This window comes from Hyla sarda, chromosome 11 (assembly GCF_029499605.1).
Source record: "Hyla sarda isolate aHylSar1 chromosome 11, aHylSar1.hap1, whole genome shotgun sequence".
NCBI lineage: Eukaryota > Metazoa > Chordata > Amphibia > Anura > Hylidae > Hyla > Hyla sarda.
The window spans coordinates 102,563,142-102,591,075 of record NC_079199.1 but is presented as its reverse complement, the minus strand read 5'-3'; the positions used below and the strand labels follow the sequence as shown (position 1 = coordinate 102,591,075).

Here is a 27,934-nt window from a genome sequence, read left to right as displayed (position 1 = left end):
GTTTTTCATCTTGTAAGGTTTTGTCAGTTTTTTTTCCCGTACCCAAAGCCGTAGCCTACCACGGTTTTTGGTCTGGTTGCAAAACCGTATTAAGCCGTATACTTTTTTTTTTTTTTTAACATGGGAGTCAATAGGAACCGTACAGAACCGTATGTGTGTACGGTTCCATTCGGTTTGCACTATACGGTTTTTGACTTTTTTTTCTTGGAATTTCAATCAAACAATTGAAACTTTATTCATAATGGAGTGAAAAGTTAAAAACTGTTATACTGTTTTTAACCGTATTCAGATAAAATTTGTACACACGTTTTGATACAGTTTAGTCCGGTTTTGAGTAATCCGTTTTTCATCAAAAACCTGATACGGGAACTGTACTGCAAAAACGTGGTGTGAATGCAGCCGACCTCTTCATCCAAGTAGCTGCAACCAGTGGATCTTTTCTGCCCGGCAACAGAACCTCTGGCTGGAGAATCTGCCCAGCAACAACTGGGGTAAGACCACCTGAGGAATAGAATAAAGGAGGGGGGGAGGGACAGACTGGACCGAACCAATAAATGTTTTATAACAACCATGAGTAAAAATGGGACAGACAGTGTCCGTGCAGTCCTAGCACCCGGCCGCCCTCATAATTAGGAATTACACACTCACCTCTCTGTTTTTATCAGTGTGAAAATCTCTTTTTCTTTTCAGCCAACACTTTCTGAGCTGCTCATCCACTTCCTCCATCTTCCTCATCGCCACAAGGTGAATTCTGGGATGGATTCTCCTCATCCACCATGGTTGCCTCTGTTGTTATGGCTCTGCTTGTAGATGCAGATGGATCCTCCTCATCCACCATGGTTGCCTCTGCTGTTATGGTGGCAGGAGATGGAGATTGCAGGACTGACTATCACAACAAGGTTCATCCTCCTGTGGAAAATGTGTCTCTAAGATTTTTTTTTCATAAAGAGTTGATATGGCCTCTGGTGTCTTCCTGGAGTCTCCACACCAAGTCATGACAGCATCCATCTTTCCTCTATCCCAGAGTTTAAGTTGTCAGGTAAGGATGTGAGGTAAAGTTGTAAGGTAAAGATGTGAGGTAACGTTGTAAGGTAAAGATGTGAGGTAAAGATGTGAGGTAAAGGTGTGAGGTAAAGATGTGAGGTAAAGGTATGAGGTAAAGGTGTGAGGTAAAGATGTGAGGTAATGATGTGAGGTAAAGGTGTGAGGTAAGGGTGTTAGGTAAAGGTGTTAGGTAAAGATGTGAGGTAGCGATGTGAGGTAAAGGTGTTAGGCAGCCAACATTTGCTCTCATCAGACCCCAGTGATTGCACTGCAGGGGTTCAATGAGCCCCCCTAACCCACTGACATCTAACACTACCCTTATACATGTCATGATTGGCATTGATCACGGCACCTAAAGAGTTAATGGCAGCGTTCAGCGTGATTGCTGAGGTCTGCCAGTAGCCTTGTGTTCCCTGCTGCTGATAGCTCCTGGTGCGCAAAATAGCATGCTGCAGCACTGTACATTTATGGCACGTGTCCTTAAAGGGGTACTCTGGTAAAAAAAACTATTTTTTTCTAAACAACTGATGCTAGAAAGCTAGACAGATTTGTAAATTACTTCTATTAAAAAAAAAATATTAATCCTTCCAGTACTTATCAGCTGCTGTATACTACAGAGGAAGTTCTTTTGTTTTTGAATTTATTTTGTGTCTGACCACAGTGCTCTCTGCTGACACCTCTGTCCATGTCAGGAACTGTCCAGAGCAGGAGAGGTTTGCTATGGGGATTTGCTCCTGCTCTGGACAGTTCCTGACATGGACAGAGGTGTCAGCAGATAGCACTGTGGTCAGACAGAAAATAATTTTAAAAAGAAAAGAACTTCCTGTGAAGCATACAGCAGCTAATAAGTACTGGAAGGATTAAGATTTTTTTTAATAGAAGTAATTTACAAATCTGTTTAACTTTCTGGCACCAGTTGATAAAAAAAAATCTTTTTTCACCGGAGTACCCCTTTAAGGGGTTAAGTTTTCTTTTTAATGTATATACATTTTGGTTAGTAAACATGACGTCACGCTCCACCCCCTCAATGCAAGCTGTCACGCCCCCTCCATAGGCTTGCATTGAGGGGCGGAGCATGACATCACACGGGGGCGGAGCCGTGATGTCACTATGCTCCGTCCCAGTGATCGCCAGTAATCAGACCCGGAGCGAGCACGCTCCGGGGGCTGATTCTAACGGGGTGCGGCGTGGAAGATCACGGGGGTCCCCAGCGGCGGGTCCCCCGCGATCAGGCATCTTATCCCCTATCCTTTGTATAGGGGATAAGATGTCTTAGCACCGGAGTACCCCTTTAAGTCTAGTAATGTTTACTAACCAAAATTTATATACATTAAAAAGAAAACTTAACCCCTTAAAGGGGTACTCCACGATCAGGCATCTTATCCCCTATCCTTTGGATAGGGGATAAGATGTCTTAGCGCCGGAGTACCCCTTTAATTCACGACATTTCAATCTTTACCAAATGATTATAAAATCCCCCTTCATTCCAATGCAGTCATGATGGAGACCACGACTAAGTAGATGAGGCCATTGGAGAATAAGTGGCGAGAGTCCCTTGACATGTTCTGAGACGTATAGATTGACACTAACTTCATAAGATCACAGCGATGAAATTGCTTCTCTGTGGCTGAAAGTTCAGAAAGGTAAAAAAAAATACATCAATCTGTCTTGGAATCGCCAGGGAGCACAAGCTTATTTTATTTCATTATTCATCCAATTTTACATTCATTTCACCAATATCAGAGACCAGTACAGTAATATATATCACACAGCAAATACAGATCATTGACAAATAACCAAAATACCATGCGACATAATAGTCATTTCTGCCATATATAAAATACTCAGGATACAATTGATAGCCAATTGCCTAACACAGTGATTTTCACCACTTACCGCAAGAAGAGCATCCGCATCCCGCTCCTCTGATTGAGACGTCGTCATCTTCCTCTTCTCTCCACTAAAGTATTAGAGGTCACAGAACATTGTGAGTGTTTGTAAGATAATGCATTTAACGCCATGAAATCTCCTACCGCATACCTACACTGATCACTGTCACCGCACCGAGGATTCTCTGCCATCACTCCATCACAACGAGGCTGCTAGATATAGAATCTTTTTAGTAGTGATGAGCGCCATAGGCCATATTCGAATTTGCGATATTTAGCAAATATTTGGACACATTTTTTTTTTCTATGCGCATATGTGAAAATTCCATCCCACCCCAGGACTCGAACCACCGCACGGTCTCCCATCCACTGTACTGCCAAGACCCTCCTGCTTATCTTACAGTTTTACATACCGTGAGATCCCCAGAGACCACAATGGGCATATTGGTTTCAACAGGCAAAAAATCACAGAGTTAATGCACTAGTGCAGCGGTCTCCAACCTGAGGACCTCCAGATGTTGCAAAACTACAACTCCCAGCATGCCCGGACAGCCAACGGCTGTCTGGGCATGCTGGGAGTTGTAGTTTTGCAACATCTGGAGGTCCGCAGGTTGGAGACCACTGCACTAGCCCATTAGTTCCTTATACCATTAAAGAAGGGAGGGCTCAATATTCGCGAATATGCGCGTATGCGAAGAGCAGTGATGATCATGTGATGTGTACTGTGAACCAAATTTTTTTTTAAAGCGAATATTCGTAATTGCGAATATATAGTGATATATTCGCAATATTCACGAATATGCGTTATTGGCGATTAAAATTCGAATTGCGAATATTCGCGAGCAACACTACTTTTTAGGAAGAAATTTGTTCTTCTACAAAATTGAAATAGTTTGGATTGTAATAGAAAACTTTTTGCAACATGTTCTCTCAAAGGTTCATTTAAGTCCAAGGTGGAATGTGATTCCTAATGTGTTTGTACGTCACTTCATCAACCAAAAATGGCTCCTTACCCCAGAAAAACAACTCCAAAGTCTTGGCCACTAAGAGTCTCTCTTACCTAAAATCTATTGTCCACTAACTGGTGTTAGGGGAAATCCGTCTCTAGTAACAGCCAGATCAGGACAGAATACAGGAAGTGGGGGCAGGGATTAGCAATTGCTATGTACAGGAGATAAAGAGAGCCTGAAAAAACCTGGGCTAAGTCACTCTGTCTAATGAACATCTCACTGTGCCTGCAAGTTAAATCAAGGCTTCCCTCTCATCTCTCACCACCCCTAAAGCTCAGGACAGCTGTCCCTTGTGTAAATACCAGTGTACCTACTGCTGTACGTCCACAGTGCGGCAGGGTAATCTCCCCCCTCCTTTTACCTTTTCAGCATCAGCTCCTCAGTAGTTAATGTAACCCTTTCCTTGCTGTGATCCTTATCTGCCCATCTCAGCATCAGTTCAAAGCACTTTCGACAGCACTATGTCATAACATAGCATAAGGAGTATGTGTCTTGATTGGCCAAAGAAGTAAGGGAAAGGAAGTCCATGTATGTGTATTACTAATATACCACAGTTCTGAACCTACTCCCCGAAATGTAGGGAATATGAAATAACTGTAAACATGGAGGGGTCTTTTAGGGGCTACTTTTCCACTACTCTGAAAGGTTAATAAAAGGTTTGTAAAAATGTCTGCATAAATGAATAGCACAATACACACAACTTTGCAATGTATCTTATCAGAGAAAAATGCCAATTTCTCCTTTCATCAGGAACCTTTTCTGCCCCTCCCCCATTTATTTTTTTTTTATGTCAAGAAAATTACTTGGGTAAAAAAAAAAAAGAAAACTACTTATGTTTGTCTTTAGAGACAAGAAAGAGTAGCAGCTCAGTGAGGGATCAGATCAAATGCTGCCCATACAAGTTTATAGGAATGGGATAATACATAAATTTAGGTTCACTACTGTGGTAGATGTAGACAGTAACATATGACTTACCCTCAAAATGATGCTAAAATTGAGACATTAGCCAGTATATCCTTATATGAAGGACATTCCTGAGCCCGCACACCAACGCCAAGGTTTCTCAAGTGGCGCGAATGTCTGGGGTGCCGCACCAGAGATCGCAGGGGTCCCCCACGATCAGACATCTTATCCCCTATCCTTTGGTGGCACACTGGTTGGGAAACACGGTTCTACAGCCTTGCTTGCTTGTTGAAGCTACGAGGACACATCGGTATAAACTTGTGTAGTGGAGAAGAGGACCTGCCTATGTTTTTTCAGGTCAGTTTGATTTTCATGTGCAAATAAATAAGTAAATAAATACAATTGCATTCATGGAACGAACCGGTCCTAGATTAAATGCAGCAGGCAGGGAAGCAGAAGCTTGTTCAGACACAACACAAACAGGAACAATGCACAGAAGTCTGCGATCTGGCACAGATACAGGGATACATTACCTTCTCTTTAATCATGATTTAAATTTTGTAATCTGGATCCAGAAGCCGGGCGGACGTCAGCGGAATATATTAATATATCGGCCCAGGTTTACTAAGCAACGACATTCTGCGCAGAATTCTCAAGGAGGCGTTCTCCAGTGTTTTTGTTCACGTTATCGAGAGTTCCTTTCGTTCCATATCGCACCATGTCTTCTGCGGATGGAGTTAGTGAGTTAGCGGCAGGGCCCATATTCGAATTTGCGATATTTCGCTAATATATGGACGAATATTCATCCTTTGTTCACAAAATACGCATATTCTCTATGTTCGTTTTGTTTTTTTCATGCGTAAATTCGGAATTAAAGGGGTTATCCAGGAAAAAACTTTTTTTTATATATCAACTGGCTCCAGAAAGTTAAACAGATTTGTAAATTACTTCTATTAAAAAATCTTAATCCTTTCAGTACTTATGAGCTTCTGATGTTAAGGTTGTTCTTTTCTAAGTGCTCTCTGATGACACGTGTCTCGGGAACTGCACAGAGTAGAAGAGGTTTGCTATGGGGATTTGCTTCTAAACTGCATGTTGAGATGTCTTGGGGGCTAAACAGCCAGGATCAGAGTTATCTCTGATCTTGGCCACTGTAGTAAACAGGAAGTATCTGCCGTGTATGGAGCAGCCTTAGCTCCTGAGCCTGCTACACACTCCCGATCCCAACATAAACTTTCAGTATGGGGTCCATATGGTCAAAGTGAGCATATGGAAAGGGACTGCCTGGGCATCCTGGGACGTGTATTTTTTCAACAGCTGGAGGTGCATAGTTTAAAGGGGTACTCCACTGCCCCAGCGTTCTGAACATTTTGCTCCAAATGCTGGGTGTGTGTTGCAGGGGTCGTGACGTCACGGCCAGGCCCTTCCTGACGTCACGTCACGCCCCCTCAATGCAAGTCTATGGGAGGGGGCGTGGCAGCCACCACGCCCCCTCCCCTAGACTTGCATTGAAGGGGCGTGGCGTAACATCACGAAGGGCCTGGCCATGAAGTCACGGCCACCGCAGCCAGCATTATGAACAAAATGTTCCAAATGCTGGGGCAGTGGAGTACCCCTTTATAGACCAGTGCAGTAGATGGTCTATTTTTCATTAAAGGGGTTATCCAGGAAAAAACTTTTTTATATATATATCATCTGGCTCCAGAAAGCTAAACAGATGTGTAAATTACTTCTATTAAAAAATCTTAATCCTTTCAGTACTTATGAGCTGCTGAAGTCGAGTTGTTCTTTTCTGTCTAAGTGCTCTCTGATGACACCTGTCTCGGGAACTGTCCAGAGTAGAAGCAAATCCCCTTCTACTCTGTGCAGTTCCCGAGAGAAGCAGAGATGTCAGCAGAGAGCACTGTTGCCAGACGGAAAAGAACAACTCAACTTCAACAGCTGATAATTATTGGAAGGATTAAGATTTTTTAATAGAAGTAATTTACAAATCTGTTTAACTTTCTGGAGCCAGTTAAACAGATTAGTAATTTTTTCCCCCCTGGAATACCCCTTTAAATGTAAAATCGAGGGCCATTGATATTTATGATGGTGCCAATGGCATATATCATAAATGGCTGATAGGTGGAGATCTTAAATCTGGGGCACCAACCTATCAGACTTTCAGGTTGTATCCATTGGATATTCCATAAACTCCAATGGTTCATCAGAAATGGTTGGAACATAGACCATGGTTTTATCGTATGTAAACACAAAAAAAGTGCATCCTTAGTGTAGTCCACAAGACAGTACAGTTTGCCATTATAAGGAATCACGCTTATCGGATAAGGTTGAGCTTAGAGCTCAACACCTTCACGTGCATGTAGACTCGCTAGGGTAAAGTCAACTGGCTCCAGAAAGTTAAACAGATTTGTAAATTACGTCTATAAAAAAATATTAATCCTTCCAATAATTATCAGCTGCTGAAGTTGAGTTGTTCTTTTCTGTCTGCCAACAGTGTTCTCTGCTGACATCTCTGCTTGTCTCGGGAACTGCACAGAGTAGAAGAGGTTTGCTATGAGGATTTGCTTCTACTTTGGACAGTTCCCGAGACAGGTGTCATCAGAGAGCACTTAGACAGAAAAGAACAACTCGACTTCAGCAGCTCATAAGTACTGAAGGGATTAAGATTTTTTAATAGAAGTAATTTACAAATCTGTTAAACTTTCTGGAGCCAGTTGATATATAAATATATATATATATATATATATATATATATATATATATATATATATATATATATATATATATATATATATATAAAAGTTTTTTCCTGGATGACACCTTTAAGTCCAGGCTAGTGTAATACATCTGGGTGTAGAGTAGTGGTCTGATTGGACATCAGTAAAGGTACTTCAACCAATATACTAGATGACTCGAGTTATGGACACAAATGTTATTTATTCCATAAAAAGCAACGCATTTCAAATTCTTAGGATTTTTTGTCAGACCAATTGCATGAGGAAGAATCCTGTTTATTAAAACAGTGTAAAAAACAGTGTACTATTTAGTAAAACAGTGTATGTATACAGTGACCCCCCGACCTACGATGGCCCCGACATACGATAATTTCAACATGCGATGGCCTCTCAGAGACCATCGCATGTTGAATGCTTTTGTATGTCGGGGCCATCGCATAAACGGCTATCCGGCAGCACTGACTGCTTCAGCTGCCACCGGATAGCCGTTTACGGTGCCCCGTGTGCTCCGGTGATGTTCTCCTACCTGTCCTCGGGGCTCCGGAGCTCCCCTTCGGGATTCCCTGCATTGCCGGCGCTCTCTATCGTTGTCATCACGTCGCCGCCCACGCCGTCCCGTCATCCAAAAGGAGCGGCGTGCGTAGTGACGTGATGGCGGCCACGTGAGAGTGACGATCCCGGAGAAGCAGAGACGGTCCGGAGCATCGGGGACATCACGGGGACTGGTGAGTACAGCTTCCTATACTTTACATTGCACGGATCCCTCAACATACGATGGTGTCAACAAACGATGGTCCATTTGGAACGGATTACCATCGTATGTTGAGGGACCACTGTATGTGTCTGTAAATCTTATCTATACGCAGAAGCGCCTTGCTGATGTCCACTTTGAAGACCACGACTATACACCTGTCTCCACATGGTTTTATCGTAGGTGTACCCAGTAGATTTAATTCACAAGCTGGTAAAAGCTGGTAAGTTGTCAAAATGGGTGGGATGGATCTCTGGGGACGTGACGTGGCAATACTATAAGGCTGGGTTCACACTACGTTTTCTCCCATACGGGAGCGCATACGGCAGGGGGGAGTTAAAACCTCGCGCTCCCGTACACCTTCGTATGCGCCCCCGTATGTCATTCATTTCAATGAGCCGGCCGGAGTGAAACGTTTGGTCCGGTCAACTCATTTTTGCGCCGTATGCGCTTTTCCCCCGGACCTAAAACTGTGGTCAACCACGGTTTGAGGTCCGGTCGTAAAAGCGCATACGGCGCAAAAATGAGCCGACCGGACCGAACGTTTCACTCCGGCCGGCTCATTGAAATTAATGACATACGGGGGCGCATACGAAGGCGTACGGGAGCGCGAGGTTTTAACTCCCCCCTGCCGTATGCGCTCCCGTATGGGAGAAAACGTAGTGTGAACCCAGCCTTAGACAGATTGTGAACAGTAAGTAATAGGGAGTGTTAAGTATCATTTGAAAATTTGACCTGTTGTTCAAAAACTTTTTCTATATGTTGTACATCTTGGTAAAACATTAACATTTCTAATATACATTAAAAACATTTTTATTCCTATTTATAGAAATCATGGCTTATAAAGAAGACCACTAGGGGTCCCCATACCATCCAGAACATAATCCTATCAGGCTGCAGCATTATCATTGTCCCAGCTGAAGCACAGGCAAAGTCCAGGAAATGAGGGCAAGACTAGCACTCCTCTGTGATCACTCCTGTCCTATCAGACTACGGCATGAAAACAGAGAGGATGGGGTTACAAAAGCAGCCAGCAGTGATTGGAGGAAGAGACCTAGCACAGCACTGCAGACTCAGGGAGGAAGTGAATGCATGGTGAGTGAGGGCGGGCTCAGTGTTTGCCTCAGACACGCCCCCTACTCATCAATGGATGTCAGAATGAGTGAGCAGCAGAACAGAGGGATTTGTGAGCCTAATACGGAAGCTACACACATAAAAAGGAAATGTAAAGCATCTGCCTGACCTAGTAAGTAACATATAGAAGCATTATTTCTTTTCTGTGATATGACAGGTACACCTTAAACGGGTACTCCGCTGCTCAGCATTTGGAACATACTGTTCCCAACGCTGGAGTCGGCGCCGGGATCTCGTTACGTCACAACCCTGCCCCCTCAATGCAAGTCTATGGGAGGGGGCGTGACGGTAGTCATGCCCCCTCCCATAGACTTGCATTGAGGGGGCGTGACCATGACGTCACGAGCCTCTGAAGCTGCACCCGGCGCTTTAAACGAACGCTGGGTGCAGCAGGGAGATCGCGGGGGTCCCCAGCGATGGGACCCCCGCCATCAGACATCTTATCCCCTATCCTTTGGATGGGCAGAGTACCCCTTTAAATGTTCTATGGGCAGAGTACCCCTTTAAGTGTAGGGGGCGCTACCAGACAGGAATTCAGTGCATGCACTTCAGTAATACAGGGGTTTTACCAGTGAATACCCATTCTGATTGGTCGGTTCTTCCAGCCATTGACACGTTTTGCAGATTCCATAGCATTGTATGTTGAGTCTGTTTTCAAGTTACAATGGTCCAGAAAAAACCATTGTATGCTGCAACTATTGTATGTTGAGGCCATTGTGAGTTGAGGGATCACCGTACAATAAGGTACGGGGCTAAATATGGGGCAGCGTAAGAGGCATAACTTCCCTTATTTGAAACATGGGGATTAGCTGTAATACCAGCTACGGCCCACAGGCAGGGGTAGCGCTGTTTCTGGGGAAAAAAAATTTAGCCACCTTTCCTAATGACATTTTGAAGTGATTTCTGGATGAATAACATATGGTCAGAAGTAATGCATGATATATAATTTAGTTCCCTAATATACATGATGTACGATCTTATATAAGCCTCTCGTTAATGTCATCTCTGATTAACCATAATTTAGGCCTCGTGTTATGGCGGCAGATGAATAAGAAAAGAATGAAGTGGTGCTACGCGGAAGGCTTCAATGTTTGCATCCTTCTTCCTTAATTGCACTTGGGTTTTGTAGGAGAAACTAATAATTTGGCATTAATAGCTGGAGAGACGTGTGTCTGAACAAGCTGATCCTCAATATAAGGAAATGAGACGTCTAAATTGCCGTATTGTCTCTGTTTGACGCGGACGGTCTCTGCCTAATGCTGCAGCTGATTATCGCCCGTTTCCTACCCCAAGGGGTTAAGTGGCGAAGCTTTAAGGATTTCTAATTTCACATTTTAGGATTGATCCTAGTGCATTGTCAGCCGAACAACACATTGTATTGTCCTCTATGACTGAAGAGCTGAGGGTTCTATTCCGTATAATTATACAGTTATTTAAGCTTAGTGTCCGTGTGAATAGAGAGACGGCCATTCTACATTCGCATCGATTCCACAATATCACTTTGTCCGCCTCTCATTTGGCCACAAAAGAATAAGTATCCCCTTAGCCATATATCATATCCTTATTTTATCCCTTCCTGTATCGGCGAGGCTCCAGACTCTTCTAGCAGTGTTGCTCAGCTCCATTGTGAATGCGGAACAAAAAGGTGTTTGCAGTGCGGTGCACGTGTTGGCGGATGTACTCTATCTTATCCAGAAACATCATGTCTGCTCCAGGTTTGTAAGCCGACTATACACATAACACGAAATCACTGTGTGCGCCATAATTAAGCAATGGCACTCCACAACCGTGATGGTGCAAAGGACACTTGTGGACTGCCGAGGCTGCAGTCATCCAGTGTAGACATTCAACACTTTGATTAAAGGGGTACTCCGGCCCCAAGGGTTTCTTTTGGACATCTGCTCAATGTAAATGTGCTCCCGAACAGTATCAAGTCATTCGGTCAATTGTTCCATTATTCTTGGAAAAAACAAGGTACTACTGCACATTGACTCAACCTGACAGGGCCTAAGTACTGTACGGGACTATATCCCATACTGGGACATCACACCTGGCTCAGCCAAGACTCCTCCAGAGGTGACTTTTCTCAACACGAACAAACTAATGGGGCAGGTGAAGTCCAGTAGGCTCCTACTCCTCTCTGCTCGGGATGCCACCATACACTTCAGAAGGTTGGACAATCCTGCCAAACCTAGTCTGTATGGCCAACTTTAAAGGGGTACTCCGAGCCCAAGACATCTTACCCCCTATCCAAAGGATAGGGGATAAGATGTCTGATTGAGGGGGTCCCGCTGCTGGGGACCCCCGGAATCTAGCATGCAGCACCCACCTGTAACTACTGCCGGAAGCGCTGGAGGTTCTCAGTCTTTTGCCTCCCGTCCACGGGGATGGAATATTGTGACGTCACGACTCCACCCCCGTGTGACTTCACATCTTGCCCCGCCTCCTCAATGCAAGTCTATGGGAGGGGGCTTGATGTCACACGGGGGTGGAGTCGTGACATCACTATACTCCGTCCCCGTGGTCGGGAGGCAAAAGACTGAGAACCTCCAGAGCTTCCGGCAGTCCTTTGGATAGGGGATAAGATGTCTTGGGCCCGGAGTACCCCTTTAAAGTTGGCCATACAGACTAGGTTTGGTAGGATTGTCCAACCTTCTGAAGTGTATGGTGGCATCCCGAGCAGAGAGGAGTAGGAGCCTACTGCATTTTAACTGCCCCATTAGTTCGTTTTGAGAAAAGTCACCACCGGAGCAGTCTTGGCTGAGCCAGGTGGGATGTCCCAGTACGGTATATAGTTCCGTGCAGTATTTAGGCCCTGTCAGGTTGAGTCCCTCTGTGTCCTAGGGGCCCTCCTGCAGTGTCTCCCCCATAGTAATATATATTATGTACAGTATTATGTGTGTTATGTATAAAGGACCTTTAAGGACCTTTGAGTTAGTCACATGATAATGTGCCCACATGATGTGTTTGTTACCCAGAGAGCACCAGCTTCTGGCCATTTATAAGAGGGGCAGCCATTACAATCTCTCTCTTCCATCACTCTTATGACTCCTGCTGTACAGTAAAGACCAGATGACAATTTTAAACATACTAATTTTGGTGCATGTAGTTGTATTTTTTTTAATTAGTAAAATGAAATAAAACCTACATAAATTGGGTATCCTTGTAACCATATGGACCTATAGAATAAATATGTGTCACTTTTACCGAAAAGTGCACTGCGTAGAAACGGAAGCCGCTAACAACTACAAATGGCGTTTCCCCCCCACAAATAATTATTTGTTGGTTTTTTCATAGAATTTGTGGTAAAATGACTGATATCATTGCAAAGTAAAATTGGTGGTGCATAAAACAAGCCCTCATATAGGTCTGTAGGTGGAAAACTGAAAGCGTGATGGTTTTTAGAAGGTGAGGAGGAAAAAACGAAAGTGCCAAAACGGAAAAACGCTGACCGAATGAGGCCGGGTTCTCATATATCAGGCCTAGGGTTAGGGTTAACTAGGTTAGGGTTAACGGTAGCTTTGCTGAGGTAGACAGATGGAAATAATCTTTACAGCTAGGCCAGGGTCCCAGAGAGGTGACCAGTAACACAGGGGACCTCGCAGCTTGCTGGGACTTCTAGTGACTTTAACAGACTTTAGCGCAGCCACACTGACTATAATAGACTTGACTGTAGGTAGTGACAGCAGACAGAGATGACTTACTGACATGTGGCTGTAATTTAGACTTGAGGCCTCCAGATGTGCTGGACACTGGCTCTGAGATGTCTTTACTGTATCTCAGGATCTAAGAGAGAGATTGTAATGGCCGCCGCTCTTATAAAGGGGGGCTGAGCCAGAAGCCCATTGTTCAAGCTGCAGGTCACCTGGTTAGCTGGTGCTCTCTGGGTAACAAACACATCGGTCCTCATTTATCATTGGAAACCCTACAGTTTTTGTCGGTTTTTTTTTGGCGCAAGATGTCTGCAACAAAGCGCAGACATCGTGCGACAAACTGCGACAAGCCTTTCCTACGAACTCCGGGATTTTGTAAGCCTAAAAAGGGGCGTTTCCCGACCAAAACCTTGGTTTCCCACTGATTTATTATGAAAACCCGACCCGAATTTTAGGGTTTCAGTGTCCTTTTTTCCCCACTGCTTCAAGCAGTGGGAAAAAGTGTTTGCCATTTCCCTAATTTTGGAATCTTCATCATTTTTGTTGTTTTTTTGCAAATTTGCAAAATAATTGAAATAAACTCGACATTTTAAAAATCGGACAGCTGCGACAAAAAAATCCGACTGCGCCCAAAAAAATCCGACAGCGACAACACTTGCGACAAATTAATAAATTGATAGGGAAAAAGATGGTCAGGTTAAAAGCCCCCCAAAAAAAACAACCCGACTTTTTTTTATAAATGAGGGCCATCATGTGAAGACATCATCATGTGACTAACTCAAAGGTCCTCAAAGGTCCTTTATCAATAACACACATAACACTATACATTATATATATATCACTATGGGGGATACACTGCAGGTGGGCCCCTAGGACACAGAGGGACTCAACCTGACAGGGCCTAAGTACTGGACTATATCCTGTACTGGGACATCACACACTCCAGCAGCCGCAGGGGACCCTCTGGAGGATGGGGCCCTGGGCAATTACCCAGTTTGCCATGCCCTAACGCCGGTCCTGCCCATAGAGATAGCAGCAGCAGTATACAGATAGAGATGGAGGGGAGGTGTATAACTACTATATATTCTGACCCCACAGAGATAGCAGCAGTATACTGATAGATCTGGAAGGGGGAGGGGGGTACATAACAATTATATATCTTGATCCCATAGAGATAGCATCAGCAGTATACTGATAGAGCTAAGAAGGGTGGGGTCTGGAGGTTGCCAGACAGGATCTAATAGGAGATGATTTCATCCTGTTGTTCACAGGAAGTCAGCTGGCCCAGGACTGACCACTTCCTCTGACACTTTAAGCACTGTGCTTTTCTGTGGGTCAGACTGATGCTCACATGACCCAGTTACAGTAATTAAAAGCATTGATGTAGCTGTGCTAGAATGAAACAGATAGCACTGTAGGACTAGTGATGAGTGTACATGATAGGATTCTTTAACAGGATTATCTTAGATCCTCAGAGTTACCCAACCTTTACATCTGTATGATAAAGGGTATGAGAGAAATCCATTTGTTATAATGAAATAGCATAATGGCAAAGTAAGAGTTAATATATTATCTATCTCGTATTTTAAAAAGATAATATTATCTATGACGTTCTTTGGTGACACGACTTGAGAAATTCTAAAAACCAGAAGATCTTCACTGAGAATCCTCCTCTCGCTCCACAAACTCCTACTTCATGTTACCCATACGTTGAAGCTAATTATGAAGAATTACAGAACGTTCAATGATTTGCAAACAAGGTCTTGTTATTCATCAAAGGGGGTTCTCCTAGTACCATTCTGAATTGCAATGTGTGAGTCACAAACCCTCAAGTGTCAGCGTCCGCTAACTATAACTGGAGCACTTACAGCGGCACTACCTAGCAAATCATACAAAAATACACAGAGAATGTAAAGCAAAGTGCACACCTGGTCCCCTGTTTATTTTTATCCATTATTGCATTGCAGTCAGTATAATGTTGCACCTGTTTCCGGTACCTCGCCCCCTTCCCCTTCACAAGTTACAAATAGATCTAATAAAGAAGTAAGGGTGGGTTCACAATACATTTGTCGTGTACGGGTGCCTCATCCGGTTGGGAGGAGCGAAAACCATCCGCTTCCGTATCCCAGCCGGATCCGGCCCGAACCCCATTCATTTCAATGAGCCAACCGGAGTCAAACGCTGACTGCGGTGGGCTCATTTTTGCCCCATATACTCTAACTGGACATAAAGCTGGGCGTCCTTCTACCTCCCCTGCCTCGGAACATCTACCACTCTTCTGTGCCATCCTGAAACCGCTCATGTCACCGAGACTAAGCCTACGCTAGTCAGGCTGTAACATACGAGAGGTGGGTGCTCCGATTTTCATTCTCCATTATTATATGGTTTACAAAGACTATTTCTATTAACGTGAGCACCCCCTACCTATCGGGCATCCTTCTACCTCCCCTGCCTCGGAACATCTACCACCCGTCTGTGCCATCCTGAAACCGCTCATGTCACCGAGACTAAGTCTACGCTAGTCATGCTGCAACATACGAGAGGTGGGTGCTCCGATTTTCATTCTCCATTATTATATGGTTTACAAAGACTGTCAGTATAATGTTGCACCTGTTTCCGGTACCTCGCCCCCTTTCCCTTCACAAGTTACAAATAGATCTAATAAGGAAGTAAGGGTGGGTTCACAATACGTTTGTAGTGTACGGGTACCTGATCCGGTTGATAGGAGCGAAGACCGGCCGCTCCCGTGTCCCAGCCGTATCGGGCCAGAACCCCATTAATTTCAATGAGCCAACTGGAGTCAAACGCTGACTGCGGTCGGCTCATTTTTGCCCCGTATACTCTAACTGGACCTAAAACCGTGGTATACCTGACTAGTGTAGACTTAGTCTCGGTGACATGAGCGGCTTCAGGATGGCATAGATGGGTAGTAGATATTCCGAGGCAGGGGAGGTAGAAGGACGCCGGGCATCCTTCTACCTCCCCTGCCTCGGAACATCTACCACCCGTCTGTACCATCCTGAATCCGCTCATGTCACCGAGACTAAGTCTACGCTAGTCAGGCTGCAACATAAGAGAGGTGGGTGCTCCATTCTCCATTGTTATTTGGGTTACAAAGACTGTTTCTATTAACGTGAGCACCACCTAGCTATCAATAGCATCTGTGGATGGCACTTCGCAATTAACCTCATACTATTAATTTGGACTTTTTAATGGTAGCAGTGCCAATGCTCCTTCTTTTGGCATAAATTGTAACTACACACCAGAGGTAATTCCTCAACGTCAAAGCAGGAGGCCGTCCATACTGGTAAGGTGGTTGGTACTTTTCTCCCCACCACCTTACAAGCCACATTATGGTACTGCATAGTGTATCATCCATTGTGGTTGGCACTGGTTCCTAGTAGCATTAGTGTAAAAGATGGCAAAACGTAACCATACCCTTCCGCTGTCTCACTTCAGATTGGACACAGACTAGATAGATACAGGGGAGCGTAGTTATTCTTGTGGCTATTTTGCTTATACATAAATTTAATGTACCATGTACCTTACAGAATGAAAGCATTAAAGTGAATACGATCGAGTACTTTGACTGATGTCATCCAACCATTTGTATTAATAAAATTCCGAGAATCTGTGGTCTAACTTCATCAGTGTTTATTAACTGTTCCAGCAGCATTCAGACGGTTATGTAGGACAACATCTTTATAGGCGAAAACAAAACTAATGTTACTAAATTCTGGAGGCATTTAATGGAAAACACCATCACGGCCGCAATGAATTCTCCATCTCCACAAAGCAAATTGTTCTGGAGTGATTAGCGGGGATGTCATAGGAGGCTGATTAGTGTTATCATCCGCTTCTCTGAATACACAAGCATAAGAGTGATGAGCGGCATTGTCCATATTCAAATTCGCGATATTTCGTGACTATATAGACGAATATTCGTCCTATATTCGCAAATTTTGAGTATTCGTTATATTCGCATATGCGTATATTCGCATATGTGAATATTTGCATATTCGAGGAAGAAAACAGTGAGGGAGGGGCAACTTTACTATTGTTTGCTAGCGATGTTGTTGATAACCTCTGACAAGTGTATTTGCATCATTCTAATTGGCCCACAAGTGAAAAGAAGCAATATGCGAATATTCACATATGCAAATATACGCATATACGAATATTCAAATATATGCGAATGAGGAAAAAATGAATATTCGCAATTTCGAATATATAGCGAATATATTCGCAAAATTCGCGAATTTGCCATATTCGAGATAAAAATTCAAAATGCGAATATTCGCGCCCAACACTAATAAGGAAGAGGCATGACACAACGCGACTGGTTACAGGACTGGTGGTAGTGAATTGCTATATTTCCTCAAGGTACCTGTCGTATGTGTTTACCAGGTCTTAGGAAATGCAATATCTCTTCCAGGAAAAAAAAGGAAGAAGAGATATGGGAAATTCTAGAAATCATTAAAAATCACTTGCCAGACTTTGCTTGCTTAAATGGGCACTGTCACCAACTTTATTTTTTGATATGACGAGGCCCGTCAAAGCACTAACTAGTGCGAAACATCGGTGTCGCCTCTCTGTGGTACCCCCCCTGTTACCATCTACTGTCCTCCCTCGAATATGTACTAAGGCTGTGAGTATGTGCAATAAAAACTGCTGAACTGGAAGAACCGGTGAGTGCCGACTTGTCACTCTTCTGTCAAGTTTAATTTACAAATCTGTTTAACTTTCTGGCACCAGTGGATTTAAATAAAAAAAGTTTTCCACAGGAGTACCCCTTTAAAACAGTCACAGAAAGCAGCTCCAATAGGTGGTGCTGGTCATCAGCAGGAGATACAGCAAAGGCTAAGCAGCCTCAAGGTGTACATGTAGCAGAGCTGAAGGTGTTCTGGTAGCAGCAGGGTGAATAGCCGGTCAAAGAAAGGTCCATGTTCAAAGGGCCGGGTTATACACAGCAGCATTACAATACAGGGTATGCTCACCGTACTATATATGTGCTGTTTTGGATACAGAATCCCGCTGCGTTGTGGTACCAGTGTCTAGAATCGCTCCTCCAGTTGACTTCAATGGGAAAAATACGCTCAAAAGAAAGTGACATCACTTCTTTTCAGCACTGAAGAATCTTATACTCCTTGTACTGTATTATAAGTTTATTTTTGTATTTTTCCAGACTGCACACGATATATTCCTCAAGGCGATCGATTCATTTATCTATAACAAAACATAATTTAACGCATCCTGCTGCAATGAACACACCGGCTCCGGCCCGCGTCATTCACAAGCGAGAGGTTTCCCTTTATTTGTTTCAGCAGTAGTGGAAATGTTGATTGGTGTTGAATAAAAATGTAAAAATACAAAAACAATATCTACAATTGTACGAGTTACTGATCCCAGTCCTATAATGATGGAATTTTCCATAGAACTGTTGAATTAATAGATGTGTTCATAAAGTTCAACTAGATGTGGGTGAAGGGGAGGCGTGCGGGTAGAATGTTGCTTTTTCCTATTGATCCAGAGGGAAGTAAGAAAGGTGTAAGACGTGAATCAATCCTAACTGGAGTTTAGGCTGGATTGACAACATTCTATAAAATAATTCTATATACTTATATAAATGTCAAAGGAAACCAATCATTAGATTTTAACATATATAACTGTCATGTCCCAGTACAGAACATGGTTCTGTACAGTCCTAAAGTCCCCTCAGGTAGAGTCCCTCAAGTCCACAGGGCTCTCCTGCAAGGTCTCCCAGGTCACTATTGTGGTATTCCATTGTATATTAATTATGTACAGTAACCCCCCGACATGCGATGGCCCCAACATATGATCAAATCGACATACGATGCTTTGATATGTTGGGGCCATCGCATTAACTGCTATCCGACAGCGCAAAATGCTTAAGCTGCTGCCGGATAGCAGTTTAAGCATCCCGGACAGGTTCACTTACCTATCCCCGCTGCTCCGGGTCCACTTTGTGATCCTTCGGCATCTTCTGCATCTTCTCCGGGGTCCGGGCCTCGCTTTCCGGCGTCGTTACTACGCGCTGCGCACGCAGTCCCGGAGCAGCAACGTAATAACGTCACCAGAAAGCAAGGCCCGGACACCGGAGAAGATGCGGAAGAAGACGGAGGATCCCGAAGAAGACGCCGGAGCAGCGGGACAGCATCGGGAGCGGTGAGTATGCGGTCCGGAGCGGCGGGGACAGGTGAGTATTAAATGCACTTTTTACATTGCACGAATCCCTCAACATACGATGGATTGGACAAACGATGGGTCTTTGGAACGAATTACCATCGTATGTTGAGGGACCACTGTGCATTTATTATAGGGATTGCACAGTGACTATAAACTATGTGTAAAGGTTATTAGGATGTTTATACTGTATAGGACCTTCCTAAGATCATGTGATATGGTCATGTGATATGTGATCACCTGATACCCAGAGTTCCAGAGGCACAAGTAACCACAGGCAACCAGCTACCAATGGGCTTTAGTCCAGCCCCTGATATATAAGGGGCTGTAGTCTCCATACTCTTTACTTCCTGCTCTATTCCTGGAGACTGAAGCAAGCACCAGTCCTGTACAAGTTCAGTATATCTAGGCCAAAGCCTAAAAGTCTACCACCACATCTAATCTGTAAGTCTTCTATGTCTACCAGTTAAGTCTCTACTGTCCCTACCAAAGTCATAACAGTAGCCCAGTGGCCTGCATCATCATTATTACCACTACAAGTCCAAGCCTGAGAGGTTCCCTGTGTCCCGGTCACCTCTGTGGAAGTTGGCTATCTGTAAGAAATGTTATACTGCCTTCTTCAGTAAAGGTCCAGGTGCATCAAAACCTGCTTTGGACTCTCATTTAATCTATGCCCTTTTGGGTTGGTTGTCGGCGGTGCCCTACACCATACAACCACATCCTGGCATCACGAATACTACGGGTTAATAACATCTTGCCCCAGGGGTTAATACCATCTCATCCCACCACTCAGTCCGCTACACCCGTGGTCCTGCCATATACCGGTGGTTTACCACATAATGTTGGCAATGCATTATCTATGGGGCATTTTTTCCCCCCAGTGATAGTGAAGATATAATGTTATAAAGTCCCCTACTCCAGACTTATATTTACCAGCACCCTTGGCTCTTGCGTGACCACCCCCCCATGGATTGATTGATGGCTGGTGTCACCGCTCTGCTCTTTCTGCTTAGGGAGCGGAGTGATGACGCGGCGGGGCCACGGCTGGAGCGCCAGGTAACAACCAGGAGACTACTTGTGGGGCGGCTTCATAACTTCATATCCTCACCATCCCTGGGGGTAAATATGTTCCCCTGGAAGGTGAGGATACAGATTTTACCATATATTACGTGTTGCCAAGCTTTATATATGGTAAAATCTGATGATTAGTTCCCTTTAAAGTGTAACTCTGATCATATTTCAGCAGCAGGATAAATGTCTCCCAGCAACTTTGTAGCCCAAAACTTGCCCGAGACTAAAGCGATCAGGATACGGATTTGCATCATCTGAGGAAGAGGTAGTTTGTATACCTCAAAACGTGTCAAGATATATTGGCTTTTTACAAATTAATATGCTCTTTGACACATTTTGATACAGTTCTCACTTTTTGATACAGTTCTACTTTTTTCTATATAGATTATTTTTTTACGTTGGCTTGTTAGCCCCATGTAATAAGGAACTTGGACTAGCAGTCTACAGAGGATCTAGTCATGAAGGGGTTAACTTGGCAAATGAACTGTTATCATCCCTGCAGTGTAGAATGGGACACTGAACTGAATAGATGTTTAATGCATATAAATTTAGAGGGACTGTCAGAATTGAATACACTCTGTACCTCCAAGCTAATTATACATCTCCCCAAAGCAACACACGTCCGCTTTATCTATCAGCAAATGGCATTTTAATGTAAAAATAGAAACAACTAAATGCTTTTACCTGTGTATTCAGGCACTAGAAATACTTCCATTAAGTGCTTTTGGTGTATTAATAATTCTGGGAAGCAGAGCCTCCGTTTGAGAGAGATTCATCCAGAGTGAGAACAAATCCTTAACTAGTTTCAAACCAGAATGTTTCAATAATAATATTCATCCCTCAGTTTCTTCTTAGGAACTCTTAAGGTATCCTCAGGGGTGGAGCCTGATTTTACTCCACCCCTGAGGAAACCCTATGCAAGTGTTTTTTTATGGACCTCTAAACCCTTGGTCCCCTGAATTTTAGCTGTCAGATGGGTAATTATTCATGAAAACAATTACATTTATAGATTCCTTGATCCTGTAAAGGAAGCAGCATCACTGTCTGACCTAGGAGGTAAGTAGTGGTGCTGTGTTAACTCCTTAAACCATAGGTGCTCTGCACATGGCCCAGGGAGTATAGGGTTGAATCCACTCTGCGGTTGGTTGGGGCAGTGGGGGCAATGGTTTAGCATATCTTTAACTTTCATGGCTTATCGAGGCGAAGGTCTGTTTCGTGCTTACTTGGCCCAATGGGACCAATGAAGCTTTAAGTTACCACGTGAAACGGACCTGACCTTCACCCAGGTAACACCCCCCCCCCCCCCACGCCTATGCACTGATCTTTGTCTTACCCACTGCACCCGTTGTCTCCTCTATGACTGAAGAAAGAACCACCAGCAAGACAACAATTGATGAGTGCCCTGTGCATTTCGTGGTATGAACAGATTTTAACTATGGCTGTAACTATTGAACAGTGAGCATCACCAGGTTTTGGACATTTATTGCTGCATTAACAGCATTGCTTACCTGGGCGAGGGTCCATTTCACGCTTTCTTAGCACTTCATAGGGCCCAATGGCTCTAAAGAAGTGTGCAATGGACCGTCGACCAGGAATGTAGCAGGAGGAACTTGTTGAGGGATTTTCCCTGCTTTGGCACATTCATCCTCACAGACCAGAGGGGTATGGATGCTCTTATATGTGGATACCCACCCTTTTGGTACAGCCAATATATTTCGGACAGTTAATTGTCTTTTATGAGGCTAGAGATCGAACCTGATTAAGGAGAGTTAACTGTCCAAAATGCGTCCGCTCCACCAGTGATTTTTTTTACAAGATGTTCAATAAAGTTTAAGAAAGGAGCTGGAAGTCTTTTGTGTATTTGTGTACTGCTGGATTAGTTATAATACTCGAGGGCCTGTTCCTTGGAGATAAGACTGTTCTTAATCTGGATCTTCATTATTTCTACAATGATTTGATTTTCAGATATAAGAAAGAAAATAATTCAAAGGATGGATTTTTCTTCTCGTTCTGTAGCAGCTTTGCCACCAGGGATCCTTGAGCCCCAATCTTTCGAAACTTTTACTTGCTGGAACTTTTGTTTGTTTGTTTACATTTTAAGATTTAGAATGATCTTGGAGTATAAGAAGAAGTATAAGGGCAGGTTCACATATGTCGGATGGGACATGGATCCTGGGGAGGATTTTTCACCAAAATCCACATCAAATCCGACAACAGTCCACATCCTGTGTATGAGAATGGGATTCCCGCAACCCCATACAATGCAATGGATCATTTCTGCTGCTGTGCAAAAAAAAAGTTTGTTTCCGTTTAATGTTTCATACAACTGCTAACAGACAAGGAATTGAGCAACCTTGCGTATGCGTGACCCACTGCTACATTTGCCAAGGAAACTTGTGGTTGTGGGGGTTTCAGCGGTCCGATCCCCTGCAATCTGAAACTGTTTATGCGACTCCTACACAGTGACCCCTCGACCTACGATGGCCCCGACATATGATCATTTCAGCATACGATCACTCTCAGAGGCCATCGCATGTTGAAGGCAGCATCAACATACGATGCTTTTTTATGTCGGGGCCATCGCATAAACGGCTATCCGGCAGCGCAGACTGCTTCAGCTGCCACCGGATAGCCGTTTACGGTGCCCCGTGAGCTCCGGTGATGGTCACTTACCTGTCCTCGGGGCTCCGGCGCGTCCTCTTCGGGATCCTCTGCATCGTGGGCACTCTCCATCGTCGTCCGGTGATCCAATAGGAGCGGGGTGCGTAGCGACGTGATGGCGTCGAGAGGGAGAGCGAGGATGCCGGGGAAGCAGAGGCCTTGCCGGAGCGTCGGGGACACCTCGGGGACTCGGCGACAGCGATGGAGGGCGACATCCCGTGCAGCGGTGACGAGCGGTGAGGGTCCGGAGCGGCGGGGACAGGTGAGTACAACTTTCTCTAACAGTGGTCTACAACCTGCGGACCTCCAGATGTTGCAAAACTACAACACCCAGCATGCCCGGACAGCCGTTGGCTGTCCGGGCATGCTGGGTGTTGTAGTTTTGCAACATCTGGAGGTCCGCAGGTTGTAGACCACTGTCCTATACTTTACATTGCACGGATCCCTCAACATACGATGGTTTCAACAAACGATGGTTCATTTGGAACAGATTACCATCGTATGTCGAGGGACCGCTGTATTACTATCGAGGCCAAAGGGTGGCCAGGAATGCTGGGAGTTGTAATTTTTTAACAGATGGAGGCACACTGGTTGGCGAACAGTGTCCTACCCTAAATGGAGATATACCCCAATGCGCATGTGCAGATCACCTGATCTGTTCAGTCTTTTACCCGAGATATTCCTAGGAAATTTCAAAATATCCCTGATCGTGTCTTACATATTTTAGCAACATACAAGAGCATTATATATATATATCTGCATTTCTCCTTGTCAGTAAGCCATGGTGGTATTTTCTGATATCGTTGCCCTATAGATGTGCAGCCACATGATATTTATGCTAATGAGGGGGTCACATGATAAGGTTACATTATAATCAACAATAGAAATTCTCCTGGTGATTAAGGTGACACATCATTATGCCGTTCCTTAATGCTAATTTTATATAAAGCTTCCACTCTGCAGTAGAACGAGATGTCTGCACTGCTGCAGGATTGTACGTATACAGTATATATATATATATATATATATATATATATATATATATATATATAGTGGATTCTTATGTGTCCTTTTAATTCTGCCATATTTGACCTGTGTGTCTGTCTGAATACTGCCCTTTTTGACCCAGGCAACTTCTACCTTGCACCATATGGAGAAAAGTAATGTGCTCTTGCTCTTCATTATTGACTTCAGGTGTCTCATTCAGTCCCATTGCCCCAGGTGTATAATATCCAGCCCCTTCCATACAAACATTTATGATAGAATAAAACCCTATAACACCCACTGATAATGGGAGCCACCACTGCAACAAGTCACTCCCAGATATTTCTTCCCTCTAGATCTACCCCCATCAGCTATAAGTGGTAAGCCATTATGGTCTGGGCCGGTGCAAGGATTTTAGTCTACACAGGCAAAGGGCATTTTGGAGACCCAAACCCCCCTTAGTTAGGTATTGTAGCCTCCCCCCCCCGTAGCCTTTCCATAGCGCTGGTGTCACGATTTAGGGGGGCAGGGAGAAGTGAGCCCCAAAGCTGTCCCTATAAACCACTCTTCCTGCCTACTAACCCAGACATCCTAGTGGTGAATGACTACTTGGAGCCGGTCCCTTCCTTGCGCTAAAGTGCATTGGTGTTTAAGTCATCAAAACAAACAGAACTGTACATAGTTAGGGAACAAGTCAGGAAGATAATGGGAATTCAATAAGCAACTAACAGATATATAAATACAAACAAGGCAGGATATAGCATACTAACATAAAACAGGTCAGAAAATCAAGAGCACTGTTCACACTGGACTCAGAACAAGGAACAAACTAGACACCCCATTCAAAGCATGGAGGGACATCAATGTCAAAGCCAAATAGGTTTCTAGCCAGCGGGACTCTCCACCGAGTGATCAGGATACTGGCCTAGGAGGAAACAAAAATCCTAAATACAAGCAAACACGAGTACAGGCACAAGACTCACTAACTCCTAGATAGACGGAATAGCACAAGGCTCAGAACAGGAGTCTATCCTAAGAGTTGCAGGATCAAATATGGTCAAAACAGGACTGACAAAATGCACAGTGTGAACACGGACTAAGGCAAAACAAAGCAAATGCAGACCGAACATACACAAATACAAGAACCCGACAAATGTACTAAAACAATGCAGGCTAAAATCTATATTTCTAACAGGACAGATAACCATGGTTAAAACTCAGGATATGTGCACAGACATAGTGAACATCAAGCAAAAGTTCCAGCAGAACTAGGGTCTAAATAACCCCACCCGGGATCTCATAGGTGGGAAGCATTAACTCTTCCCAAACCAGGGAGAATTCCCACAAAAACTGTTCAGACACAAACCTAATGTCTGAGCAGGACCCAAAGCAGAAAAATGCAAAACCACAGAAACAGACATTACAGCTGGGCCTGATTATGGTAAGCCCTGTAACTGTACCGTACACACCTGGACACACCTAAAACAAGGATCTTGGCTCTCCGGTGCCACTCTGTAGCTATGGCTACCAGCCCTGCAGCCAGCCAAGCCAATCAGGTGCAGCTCCAGCATTCTCCTTGAAGAGGAGTTCTGCTGGACATAAGCACCTGGAATTGAGTTCCTTGGGAGCCTCAAACTTTTTTGCCAAGCTTCGGATCTGGTGTGTACCTGACTCCTGGCCTGTTTTCCTGGTTTCCTTCTGACTTGGTTACTGATGTTCCTTCCTGGTTCTGACCTTGGTATTGGCCTCTGACTACAGTATTGCATATGACTATGTCTCCTGGCTTTGACTTTATTACTCATTTGTCTTTATACTAGGTTTCCTGTGCACAGATAGTACGGGACCGTAACCCATTTGGTGCCGCCACCAGTTAGGACAAGAACTCAAAGTAAGTAGGGACAGGGCGGCAGGTAGATTAGGGTTGCGCTTGCCACCATTCATTATATCTCATGCCAAGTACTGTGATGCAATGCATTCAGAAAGTCTTCAGACCCTTTCACTTTTCTCGTTTTATCTGCTCTCAATACCCCATAATGTCAAACTGCCAACAGAATGGTACCAACCTTTGCTAATCTATTGAAAAGTAAAAACTAGTCATCCGCCACGGAGCGAAGTTCGGGATCCCTGCGATCAGACATCTTATCTCCTATCCTTTGGATAGGTGATAAGATGTCTAGGGGTGGAGTACCTCTTTAAAGCCCCTTTGACAGTGATTCCTCCAGTCTTCTTGGGAATAAGGTCACAAGGTCTGGATTTGAGGATTTTCTGCCATTCTTCTCTGCAGATCTTCTCAGCTCTGTCAGGTTGGATGGGGAATGTCGGTGGAAGCCATTTTTGGGGAATGCTCTCCTTCCTCAGATGACAGTACCCACGTAAACATCAAACCAAGCCTTGTAAATATGATGCCATGTTTGGTTATACTCAGAGATTAAACTGATCGGTTGTACAAAAGAACAATCCCTTAACATATTACTAACAGATATTTAATAAGGCAACATTGAATAAACAAAATCACTGATAGACATACCTCTAATACATTGCCAATGGGCATTCATAGTTACATAGTTAGTACGGTCGAAAAAAGACATATGTCCATCAAGTTCAACCAGGGAATTAAGGGGTAGGGGTGTGGCGCGATATTGGGGAAGGGATGGGATTTTATATTTCTTCATAAGCATTAATGTTATTTTGTTCCATGAATTTATCTAATCCTGTTTTAAAGCTGTTAATTGTTCCTGCTGTGACCAGTTCCTGAGGTAGACCGTTCCATAAATTCACAGTCCTCACGGTAAAGAAGGCGTGTCGCCCCTTGAGACTAAACTTTTTCTTCTCCAGACGGAGGGAGTGCCCCCTCGTCCTTTGGGGGGGTTTAACCTGGAACAGTTTTTCTCCATATTTTTTGTATGGGCCATTAATATACTTATATACGTTTATCATATCCCCCCTTAAACGTCTCTTCTCAAGACTAAACAATTGTAACTCCTTTAATCGCTCCTCATAGCTAAGATGTTCCATTCCCCATATTAGTTTAGTCGCGCGTCTCTGCACCCTTTCCAACTCTGCAGTGTCCCTTTTATGGACAGGTGCCCAAAACTGAACAGCATATTCCAGGTGAGGCCGTACCAATGCTTTATAAAGGGGGAGTATTATGTCCCTGTCCCTTGAGTCCATGCCTCTTTTGATACATGACAATATCCTGCCGGCTTTGGAAGCAGCAGCCTGACATTGTGCTATTCTGTAGTCTGTGATCTGCAAGTCACCCAGATCCTTCTCTACCAGTGACTCTGACAGTTTAATCCCCCCTAAGACATACGACGCATGCAGGTTATTAGTACCCAGATGCATAACTTTACATTTATCCACATTGAACCTCATTTGCCAAGTGGATGCCCAGACACTTAGTCTATCCAAGTCATCTTGTAACTTATGCACATCCTCTATAGACTGCACCCCCCCTCTATATACACATCCTCTATAGACTGTACCGTGCTACAAAGCTTGGTGTCATCTGCAAAGATAGAAACAGAGCTGTTAATACCATCCTCTATATATACACAGCCCCCCTCTATATACACAGCCCCCCTCTATATACAGAGCTGTTAATACCATCCTCTATATCATTGATAAATAAATTAAACAACAGCGGGCCCAGTACTGAACCTTGGGGTACACCACTAATAACCGGGGACCAATCAGAGTACGAATCATTTACCACCACTCTCTGGGTACGATCCATGAGCCAGTGTTCAATCCAGTTACAAACTAAAATTTCCAAACCCAAAGACCTTAACTTACCTGTCAGACGTCTGTGAGGGACAGTATCAAACGCTTTAGCAAAATCCAGAAACACTATATCCACAGCCATTCCTCTGTATACACAGCCACCCTCTAT

The 27,934-nt window shown here is 44.1% G+C and overlaps 1 long non-coding RNA gene across 2 annotated transcripts; it reads left to right on the top strand.

Moving 5' to 3' along the window:
- The first annotated feature begins 603 nt into the window (after positions 1-603).
- LOC130295771 (uncharacterized) lies at positions 604-26,560 on the top strand. Of its 2 annotated transcripts, none has more exons than XR_008848980.1 (3): positions 604-1,039; positions 9,165-9,581; positions 25,860-26,560. It is a non-coding gene; the product is annotated as an uncharacterized LOC130295771 (long non-coding RNA). The 2 variants fall into 2 exon arrangements; XR_008848981.1 differs by lacking the exon at positions 25,860-26,560 and adding an exon at positions 10,494-11,124.
- The last annotated feature ends 1,374 nt before the right edge of the window (positions 26,561-27,934 follow it).